This window comes from Balaenoptera ricei, chromosome 5 (genome assembly GCF_028023285.1).
Source record: "Balaenoptera ricei isolate mBalRic1 chromosome 5, mBalRic1.hap2, whole genome shotgun sequence".
Taxonomy (NCBI): Eukaryota; Metazoa; Chordata; class Mammalia; order Artiodactyla; family Balaenopteridae; genus Balaenoptera; species Balaenoptera ricei.
In genome coordinates, this window is record NC_082643.1 from 134,347,227 (window position 1) to 134,358,237 (window position 11,011).

Genomic DNA, 11,011 nt, shown 5'->3' on the forward strand with positions numbered 1-11,011 from the left:
TACAATTCTGGAGAACTGCTTGATAGTTTATTAGAAAGTTAAACATGCATGTAAATACAACCCAGACTTTTTCTATCAACAGGTGAAAGCTTATATAAATTATGTTATATTCGTACAATGGAATACTAATTAGCAAAAAAAAAAAAAATTATAGATACACACAACAACATGGATGGATGAATCTCCGTAGCATGATGCTGAGCGTGAGTGGTCAGAAACAAATTAGGGAAAACTGTATAATATTATTACTTTTTTAAATAGCTGACATTTTTATTAGTGCTAGCACAATCTCAGCATATTTCAATAAAAAGGGAATGTAATACACACTACCATATATAAAATAGATAACTAATAAGGACCTACCGCATAGCACAGGGACCTCTACTCATTACTCCGTAATGACCTATATGGGAAAAGAATCTAAAAAAGAGTGTGTATGTGTATAACTGATTCACCTTGCTGTACTCCTGAAACGAACACATCATTGTAAATCAACTACACTCCAATTAAAGAAAGGGGGGGGGGTGGGTACCTTCAAACAACAGAAGCAGTAGAAAAGGTTTCTTCTAACAAAGGAAAATAAATAGCAAGATTAAAATTATTTTAATCTTAAAATAAGCTTTACATAATGGCTTTAAAGGACTGGTCAGATTCCATGTAATTTATAACAAACAATAAATTTGCTGGCCGCAAGTCCAAAGAACTTGCACTGCAGCAAAATGCTGAAATAGGGCATTCGCCACAGTCAAATGGAATCATGCAGCTTTACCTAGCCTACAGACAGATTTTCAATCACTGGCAAAGCCATGTTGAACCTAATGCATTATAAGAACCTGTACCAAGTTAATTTAACCAAATGTAGTCTGCTTTTATGATCTCAACTCTGTGCCCTGAAGGTAAACATCAGCCAATTTCTCCTCAAATAAAGTGGATTTTGAAGTTTATTAAGACCTTAACACACAAAACTATGTGCTAAGTATCTAAATTGAGCAATTTGGAAGGTGTTGCTTATACCATCCACATCATGATTTGCTAACCTTGAAGATGATTTTTAAAATTCCATTATTCTTTAAATGAGTACTTAAGTATTTGATGATTATTAACAATTTCAGTAAAGCATTAAAAAGTTCTTTGGCAAGTATCAAGCCTAGTCCCCAAAATGCCTTTAGGGGCCTAAGCAAGCTGAGAATGTAATATAACAGGGAGAACCAGAGATACTGCATGCTCCATCTAAGGCATTCAAAATCAAAAAGAAAACACAAACACTTGTCTGTGGGCTGACGAATGGGCCATAAGTTTGTAACTCCCAAATGAAAGCTTGGAACCAGAATCTGAAGCTTTTTCCTAATATAGTTGCTTCCTGACACAACGTCTATATAATAGATTCTTTGTAGATTTTGATTAGTGCAAAGTAGTTTACGTATGAGCCGTGACACTCACCTGGAGATTTCTTGTCACATATTTACATGTTCTGGATGGGAGTTAACTATAAATAATTGGAATATTTTAAAACAACTCTTTTTGGCTTTCTATAAGATGGCAAATAATTGTTTTCATTACATAAAATGAAATACCACTACTGAAGTAGCATTTTACCTGCGTAAGAAACCGGTCAGTTGCTCTGTTGTGCTTGGCTAACACACTTAGCAGAGAAGGATTAGCATGTTCAAACTGAGGATTGTAGGTGGAGTCAGACTTAAAGAGTCTCACTTTTTCTTTCTCCAAGTTGGTGGGCTTTATAGCAGTCAGTATACAAAATTTCCTTCCAGAAAATTCATCTCCTTTTTCAAAACTTCTAGACAGCTGAGACTGCGGCTTTGGCTTTGGAAGAGTAGAGAAATGGCATCGCTTGACCTTTCTTTCATTTTTGGGTGTAGGTGGCAGTACTATGCTGTTTCCTGTAACAGAGATACCATGTGTGAACTTTACAGGACTTGACACTGAACTAGTGACAAAAACAGCAGGCTGCCTTTCTACGCAGTACCAAGTACCACTGCACATCACAGGCACAGCTACGTGAAGAGCTATGCGATTTGCTGGGTGTTCTACATCTTTTGGAGTAGGTGGAGGAAGACTGTTTTTGTGAATGATGCTTTCTCCTCTTTGCTCTGTAGTAGGACATTGTAACTACTGGTTCCAGTTGTGAAAATGTCCTGTAGTATTCCAGGAGATAAATGTGCCATGCTTCTTTTGCTGTCAATGATCAAGGACTCTTCTGCATTTAGAATAGACTTCTTAGCCAGTTCTTGCTCAGGCCAGTGAAGCTTTTCCGTCACGCGAATGGACTCCAGCATCGTCCCAATGAGGCCCCGGGCGGCGGGCTCCGCGGGCGCTGGGGGAGAGGGCCAGACAGGAACCGCGAGGGCGGCCTCTAGCCTGCGGCCGTGCCTCAGACGCGGGGTCGCGTAGGAAGGTTGCTCTCGGCGACCGGGTGCAGGATAAGGCCGGTAAGGACAGACGAAGACGTGCTGACAGAGAGCTGCGAGCAGCGTTCCCTCCAGCCCGCAGGTGCTGGAAGGTACTCTGTATAATGTTATTTATATGACACTTTGGAAGAGTCAAATAAAATTTTTAATGACAACACAGATTAGTGGTTGTTCAACGCCCTGTTAAGGTGACTAGGAAGGGACACCAGGGAACACTGGGGATAATCTAACTTGATTTTTATGGTGGTTACATGACTGTATCACTTAGCCGAAATTCATCAAACTCTGCATGTAAAAGATGTGCATTTTATTGTGTGTAAATTATAAACAAAGTTGATTTTATCATGTAATATACAAGAATTTCTAGCAAATTTCAGTAAAAGAAAAATTGGGAGACAGTGGAGACTTTTTTTCCTGCATTATTAAGCTACATTGTAATGCTACTATAATTAAAATTGTTTTCTACTATGCATATATGTAGACAGACAGGAAAGTGGGGAAAAAAGAATAGTTAGAAATTTATCTAAATACATAACAGAATTATAGCACTAAATATAGGTAGAATTTCAAAGCATTCGGGAGAAAATTGCAAAGTAACATTGCTAGAAAAAACGGTTAAAAACCTGGTGAATATATAGAATTATCTTAACTTCAGATTTTTACATCATCAAAAATTCTGGTTGCATCAGAGACTTAAACATAAAAATGAAATCACCAAATTATTTGAAAAAATACCAGCGTGTGGATGGTTGTGTTTAGCAAGAGACAAAACCCCAAACCCCACACATAAAAATTGGTACCGATGGCTACTCTAAAGTTATCTGAATAGCAGTAATATTACTGGAAAGAAAATCAATTTCAAAAACACAAACTGGAAAAAATTGCAATGTGTACAACAGGTAGCATTAAATAAATAAATTCTGATTAAATAAAGCAGTAGTACCAAATGAAAAAACAAAGACCACAACTCAACAGAAAGATGGGCAAAACATATTTTATAATAAATGAAATACAAATGGCTGTTACATGTAAGAAGGTATTTCCATATATAGTTTATTTGTAATGGGAATAAATCATGAAAAAGAATAAAAATTAAATAACTGTTATATATTTATTTTTCTTTTGGTCACTGATACCTCCCAATTATCTATGAGTATGCCTCACCTACTATGCAGTAAATAACTTTTAAACTTTTTGTTGAATGATTGAATGAATGAATGTAGGGAAGTAGGGAGTAAAATTGATCACAATAATACACTTTGTATCAATTAATTTTAATGTGGAAAGTAATTATCAAATCAAAATAAATATTAAGAAATATTTTAGAAAAGTTTTGGTATTTTGAATGATGCATTTATGGAGAGAAAGGGCAGATAAAATAGAAATAAAGAAATCCTTACTGAGGTATTAACAATTGCCAAGTCTCTTAGTGTGTACAGCAGGATTGTTACAATTCTGTTTCACAAACAGATATGATCAGAGGGCTGTACTGACATTGGACAGGGCAATGAAGGTGCCTGAAGCTACTACAACCTCCCTCCAGTAGATCGATGAGTGTGTTGAACCTATGGAACTCATACAGTAGATTCCATAGTGAATGTAAGGGCTGATTTAGTGATTTAAAACTAATTCCTACACTTGAGCTTGAAACTAAGTTTAATTGTCATCTACCAGCTTTGGAAATGTGAAAGGCCCGTGAGATTTCAACAAATTACAACTATAAAAAGTGACCACATAGAAATTGACTTGATAAGGACTTACGATGAGTTTCTGAGTTAGTTCAGTGGCGATCCTTGTCACGATTCGGTAGTGAGATGTATATATGCTCAGACATAGATGCCAACTAAAATTATATTTGAGATGTGAGACAAAAGAAAATATTAATTGGCTAAGAAGATCCATTTTATTATACTGACAATGATATGTCATTCTATCCTTTTTTTTCTTTTTCACTCCACAAAAATGTATAATGAATACATTTACATGCGATAAAGGAAAGAATAATGTGAATTGCAATCATGTAGCCAGTTGAATTGTGCTTATATCAAAAATGAAAAATAACATCCTTAATCCCACATTGAGTCCACTTAATGAGAAAGCTGGCAAGTAGACATTTTTGTTTAAAGTCCCAAAGATTTCACCAGTGTGACATTTTGGAATATATGCTAACTACTTAACTTACCAAATAATTGAGAATGAGAAAACTGTCAAAATGGGGGTTTCTAGAGATTTAAAATGAAAAGAAAGGTATAGATTTTTAAAATATACTATTTCATGTTATCTGTTTATATCAACTAATCAAAGGCATATGATTATCCTTTCATTTGCATAGTCTCAACATCTGTTTAATAATTCAAAGTCAGTTTGATAGGTTGATAATAGTCTGTGGCATGTTTGAGCCCAGTATGGGTGTCACGTCATAATGGGACACTAGTGAAGTGGTCTTTTCTTTGATCCTGACATTAGAATTCTTACTTGACGTGTACATGTCACTTGGAGGGAGGAGTGACACTCTCATCCATTTGTCATGGTGATACAGTGCCCAATCCTTGGTCAGTTGAAGTATTTCTCTATAGTTTAAATAGTGACTAATTGCTTTTTGATTTTTAAAGTGATTTTAATGCTCACAAATTTGACAACTAGCCACTTCAAAAATTCAAATACTCTGGAAATAAGTACAGGGAATATTGTATCAACTAGTGCATGTCTTTTATTTTTTAAATACCACAAAATGGCCAGTGGATGTAAGTTAAACAGTGAATATTCTACAGTCATTTTTTTGTTATTGTTGAGATCACTTACAAAAACAGCAATAAGGGCGATTTGAGGATGGATCCTGTTACCTATGCGCTTTCCCCTGGGGAAACGGAATAGAACAACAAATTCAGGAGATGTTATTGGCAGTTTTATGACATATTTCCATAAATAATAAAAAGCATCTAAGACATGCAGGCAGAACTGTTCTATGACATTCAAGGAAACCTCTTGTTCTAAAATTATGAAAAAAGTCACTTCACACATTTGTGTTCATTGTTAGGTGGATAATTTTGGTGGGGAAATGTTCATTGAGGAGAAACAAGAGCAATGTATTTTGTTAAATCCTTGAAAATTTAAAAGTATGCTAAAATTTTAGTTCTTTGAGTGAGTTGGTACATCTTTTCTGATATTTGTAGCCATGTTCCTAATCAATCGGTATAAATTTTTCTATAAACTGTATATTTTTGAATACTGCATGAATTATTTCAACATATTCAATATATTTGGGTACCATTGTTTACTACAATGCAATAAGTTATTATTTCATAGTATGGCCTTATTACTTCTTAATGGATGGGTTTAGTATTATTCTACTCAGTACTGCCCAGCAGTGCCAAAGGAGCTTGTAATCACACCCCCAGAGCCAGAGGCACCAGAAAAGATTAAGAGAAAAGGCAGACCCTCTGTGTTGAAATGAATGACCTTGTTCTACTATTCATCAGCAAGTGGTGGGGGATCATCATTAATTGTAGTTCATATTTTTTTCTGCTTCTACTTTAAATCCCTTCTTGACACCTCTTGAGAGTATATGAATTATTATATCAGCAGGTATGAGGTACTGAAGCATGCAGTCTCATGCAGGGAGAAATCAAGCAGTTGAACCATTAAAATTAATGCAAATAGTCTGATTCTATTTAAGAAAGAAAAGAGGGGAATCTCAAGGAAGAATTATACAGAGTATAACAGAATTGTCTATAAACTACTCTTAGAATTATGTATTGTTTTAATCCAAAGTAATTACATTGTTTTGCAATATCAACTTTCTTTTCATGTGTATTAATTCATTACAAATTAGCTATAAAAAGACCAGTCCTAAAGTCTAAATTTACTTTTATTTCCCTTTCCTATCAATACAAGGTGTTTTTACAACCTGTTTTCCAGCAGGCCAAAAGGAATTTTTGAAATCCAATTCTTTATACTTGTAATTCTGTGTTTTAAATAATGTAACCCATACCAACCAGAGAGAAATGAAAGAGTCTTTGAAGCATTGCACACCTCCTCTTGAGTGTCTGCAACAGGAAGATCCAACCCATAGTCAGAAAGGACTTCTCTACATCTATCTTAGAGCATTACTGCCAAAGCTTCAGGTTCTATTCTTGGGAAAGAGGAAAAAATTTCTCTATTTATCATAAAACATATTAAATCATCTTTTATATCACTGCTAAGAATCTTTTCACAGAACATAGTAATCTTTTGTAGAGTTCTCACACAGTCTAACATTCTTTGACTCTTTTTCTCAAATGCTGTGTTCCCCAATTTCCTCCTTACTTATTGCCACATAACATGAAAATGTCCAAGTTGTGTATTTCCAATGCAAGCTGTTTATACATACAGTTTGGTTAGGTGGAATTTATTCTTCATGTGGTGTTTAAACCTGTGTTCTAGTTTAGCTGTGTTTCCCTCCAGCAATCTATATAGCCTTTCCACCTCTTGGTATCTTCATATTAAAAGTGATAATAGGGCTTCCCTGGTGGCGCAGTGGTTGGGAGTCTGCCTGCCAATGCAGGGGACACGGGTTCGTGCCCCGGTCTGGGAGGATCCCGCATGCCGCGGAGCAACTGGGCCCGTGAGCCACAATTACTGAGCCTGCGCGTCTGGAGCCTGTGCTCCGCAAAAAGAGAGGCCGCGATAAAGAGGCCCGCGCGCCGCGATGAGGAGTGGCCCCCGCTTGCCACAACTAGAGAAAAGCCCTCGCACAGAAACGAAGACCCAACATAGCCATAAATTAAAAAAAAAAAAAAAGTCGTAGACTTAAAAAAAAAAAAAAAGTGATAATAGCTTCTGTCTTTTTCTTAAAATATATAAAGTAAGTGTATAAGTTTCTTGGCATATTTTAAGTTTAAGGAATTATTATGGTAAAGATACTGTAAGGTAGACATAAGAATTCTAGAATATTCTCACAAACATAATGTTGACTTTTATCAACATCTGATTATAGAAACTAAAAGTCACTAAATCTTGTTTCCAATATCTGTTTTTCATGTTTGTAAATCATTTTGGTTGTGGCTTAGGTAAATGAAACAGTATTATGAAGAGTTTCAAAATGCATGGCTTATCTTTGACACGCATCGGGATTGTCTTTGACACTAAAACAACACAAGGAGAATGGCTTATCATAAGGAGTGCAGAATACACAACCTCTGCCTACCATGAATAATGGCTGATGGTATTGCTTACTGCTTGCTTTCCATTGCAAAATAATTATCCGGAGCAGATAAGATCACAAGATGGTTAATAGCATAAGCCTGCCCCTGTTGCTAATATGATCTTATCAGTCACTGACTGATTACTTTCTAGGGAGAAGTATCAGCCTGTTCCCTTTTTTTTTTTTTTTTAAACTGGGCTAAGCTGAGAAGCAAATACTATACAGTACAATAGTAAAATGAGCTTTTACTTTTTCTTTTTTCTTTGATAAATATTTTGCTCACAGAGCTGTGTTTACCTCATGGGACTATTGCCAAAGGCAGAGGTTCAATTCCATGTGCTGAAATATATCATCATGTTTTGGCATAATTGCATTTCTAATGGGCTCTCAGAGAAGGGAATGTATAAGTGCCAATTACAGCATAGTACAAATAAAGCATTATTATGTGCTGTGGAACAATCAACATAATGGCAATATAGTCATATCATATTACGTTCAGTTATTTCTATTTCTTCTATTTGAATTGCTCTGTCAACAAACGATTTTTTAAAAAATGCCCCAAATGTGACTTGAATGCTATAAAAGTAATAATTTCTTTGTCAGTGATGTATGTAAAATAATTTATATAAATGTATATATAGAGAGAGAGAGAACGCAAGATCTCATATATAGATGCATGTGTAGATATCCATATGCTGATACAGATATAGATAGGCATTCCATGTACAGATATAGGTCCATATATGATAGTCTACCACCACTTTGATTATTTAATTCTTAAATTATTTAATTTAATTATTTAATTATTCAAATTACTGTTCTGAAAAGCAGAAAATAACTGAGTAACTAGTTTCAGCCTCGTTAACATATGAGACATATGAGAAAGTGATAACAACCAAACACACTAAAAGGAAAAATCACACAAATAATAACTCAAAAAGAAATGTAAGTATAAGACACAAGCACTAAAATGAAATACAGATTGTTCCTAATGTTTGAAGGAAACTCTTCTTTATTGTTGAAATAAATATTATGCAACAGGGGAAAAAATATATTACTTATTTTCTTCAAGCCAAAATGTCTTAAAGGTGTACAGACTCTTGAAAATGATGTGCTGAGTCAAGGGAATGCTCGCTCTAATGTCAGCATTGGAAAGCTGCCGAACGTCTTCTGATCTTGAGCTACATAACAAGTCAAAAATAAATTTTTTTCACTTTAGTTTTTTACCAAGTCAGAACCTGTTTGACAATATGGCAACACTACCCAGGAAAGGACCTTATTGGTTTGGGCATCTAGTTTAAAGGGAGACAAACCATAATATGTCTGTGATGAAATGACCATCGTTCTTGGTGTGTTGCCCTTGAGCAACAAATTTAAATCTGTCAGTGAGGAAAAGATTGTCTTTTTCAGAGTAACAGGTTATTGGTTTTAGAGGAAAATCACTTAATAAAATTTTATTTCAGAATTTTTACACTTTCACAATTACAGATTTATAGAGGAGTTTTTAATTATTCCAAACATAGAATATTTACACAGTATTAAATATAAAAAAGGAAATATAAAGCCCTATTTCATTAAGAAAGCTCAAATGGTATATTTATGGGAAATATATATACAGTAAATATTGTAAAAAATGCCAGAGAAAATATTTAGAAGAAAATGGGATGGCAGTGTGGAGGAGAGGAAAGAAGAGATTAGAAATGAGACACACTACCGTATGTAACATGAACTGTATAATATAGACTTCATTTGAATCAAGAAATTTTGAAATCTTTAATTGAAATGTTCTAGTAGATAAAAGCAAAGTAATTACAGGTCTGTTCGGTGGCTTAAGTGGTCAACCATCTTAATGCTGGATTTGCAAACTTTATGAGTCATCAAAAGCTACAAATGTTTAATGGATTAAAGACTTGAATAAGACCTAAAACCATTAAACTCCTAGAAGAAAACATAGGTGGCAAACTCTTGACATGGGTCTTAGGAATTATTTTTTGAATTTGACACAAAAAGCAAAAACAATAATAGCAAAAATAAACAAGTGGGGCTACATTAAACTAAAAAGCTCCTACACAGCAAGGGAAACCATTAACAAAATGAAAAGGAAACCTATGGAATGGGAGAAAATATTTGCAAATCACATATCTGATAAGGGGTTAATATCAAAAATATATAAATAACTTACACAACTCAATAGCAAACAAACAAACAGACAAGCAATTTGATTAAAAAATGGGCAGAGGATCTGAATAGACATTTTTCCAGAGAAAACATATAGGTGGTCAACAGGTACATGAAAAAGTGATCAACACCATTGATTGTCAAGGAAATGCAGATCTAAACCCCAGTGAGCTATCACCTCAAGCCATTTAGAATGGCTATTATCAAAAAGTCAAGAAATAACATGCATTGATGAGAAAGTGGAGGAAAGGGAACACTTGTGCACTCTTGGTGGAAATGTAAGTTGGTGAAGCCACTGTGGAAAATAGTATGCACGTTCCTCAAAAAATTCAAAATGGAGCTAACATATGATCCAGTGATTCCACTTCTAGATATTTATCCAAAGAAAACAAAAACACAAACTCGAAAAGATATATGCACCCCTATGTTCATGGCAGCATTATTTACAATAGCCAAGACATGGAAACAAACTAAGTGTCCACAGTTAGATGAATGGATAAAGAAAATGTGGGATACACACACACACAATGGAATACTATTCATCCACAAAAAAGAATGAAATCTTGCTATTTGTGACAACATGGATCTTGACCTTGGAACTTGGATCTTGAGGGCATTATGCTAAGTGAAATGTCAGACGGAGAAAAACAAATACTGCATGATCTCTTACAGTATGTGGAATCTAACAACAGCAACAGCAAAACAGCTGAGCTCATAGATACAGAGGACAGACTGGTGGTTCTCAGAGGTAGGGGGTCGGAGGTGAGGGAAATGGGTGAAGGTAGTAAAAATGTAGAAACTTCCCGTTATAAAATAAATAAGTCATGGGATTGAAGGTACAGCATGGTGACTATAGTTAACAATATTGTATTGAATATTTGAAAGTTTCTAAGTGAATAAATCTTAAAAGTTCTCATCATAAGAAAAAAAATTTGCTACAATGTGTGATGATGGATGTTAACTAAATTTATTGTGGTGATAATTTCACAATATACACAAATATCAAATCATTTTGTCATACACCTGAAACAAATAGAATATGGTAATTATATTTCAATTTTAAAAAGCTGCAAGTAAAATTTAGTGTTTGTGATCATCAAATACCTTTGTTTAGTTCACTAGATTTTGTGTGCTTTCATTACATTGTTCTTAATTCATCAGATTTTACAACTGCATGTATATAAATGCTATCTTTTTCACCCATGTAATAGATGCGTATTCAAAA

General features: G+C 34.7%; 1 pseudogene; it reads right to left on the reverse strand.

Annotated features, from left to right (window-relative positions):
* Positions 1 to 1,506: 1,506 nt before the first annotated feature.
* Positions 1,507 to 2,294, reverse strand: LOC132366292 (putative tyrosine carboxypeptidase MATCAP2; annotated as a pseudogene).
* Positions 2,295 to 11,011: the final 8,717 nt, after the last annotated feature.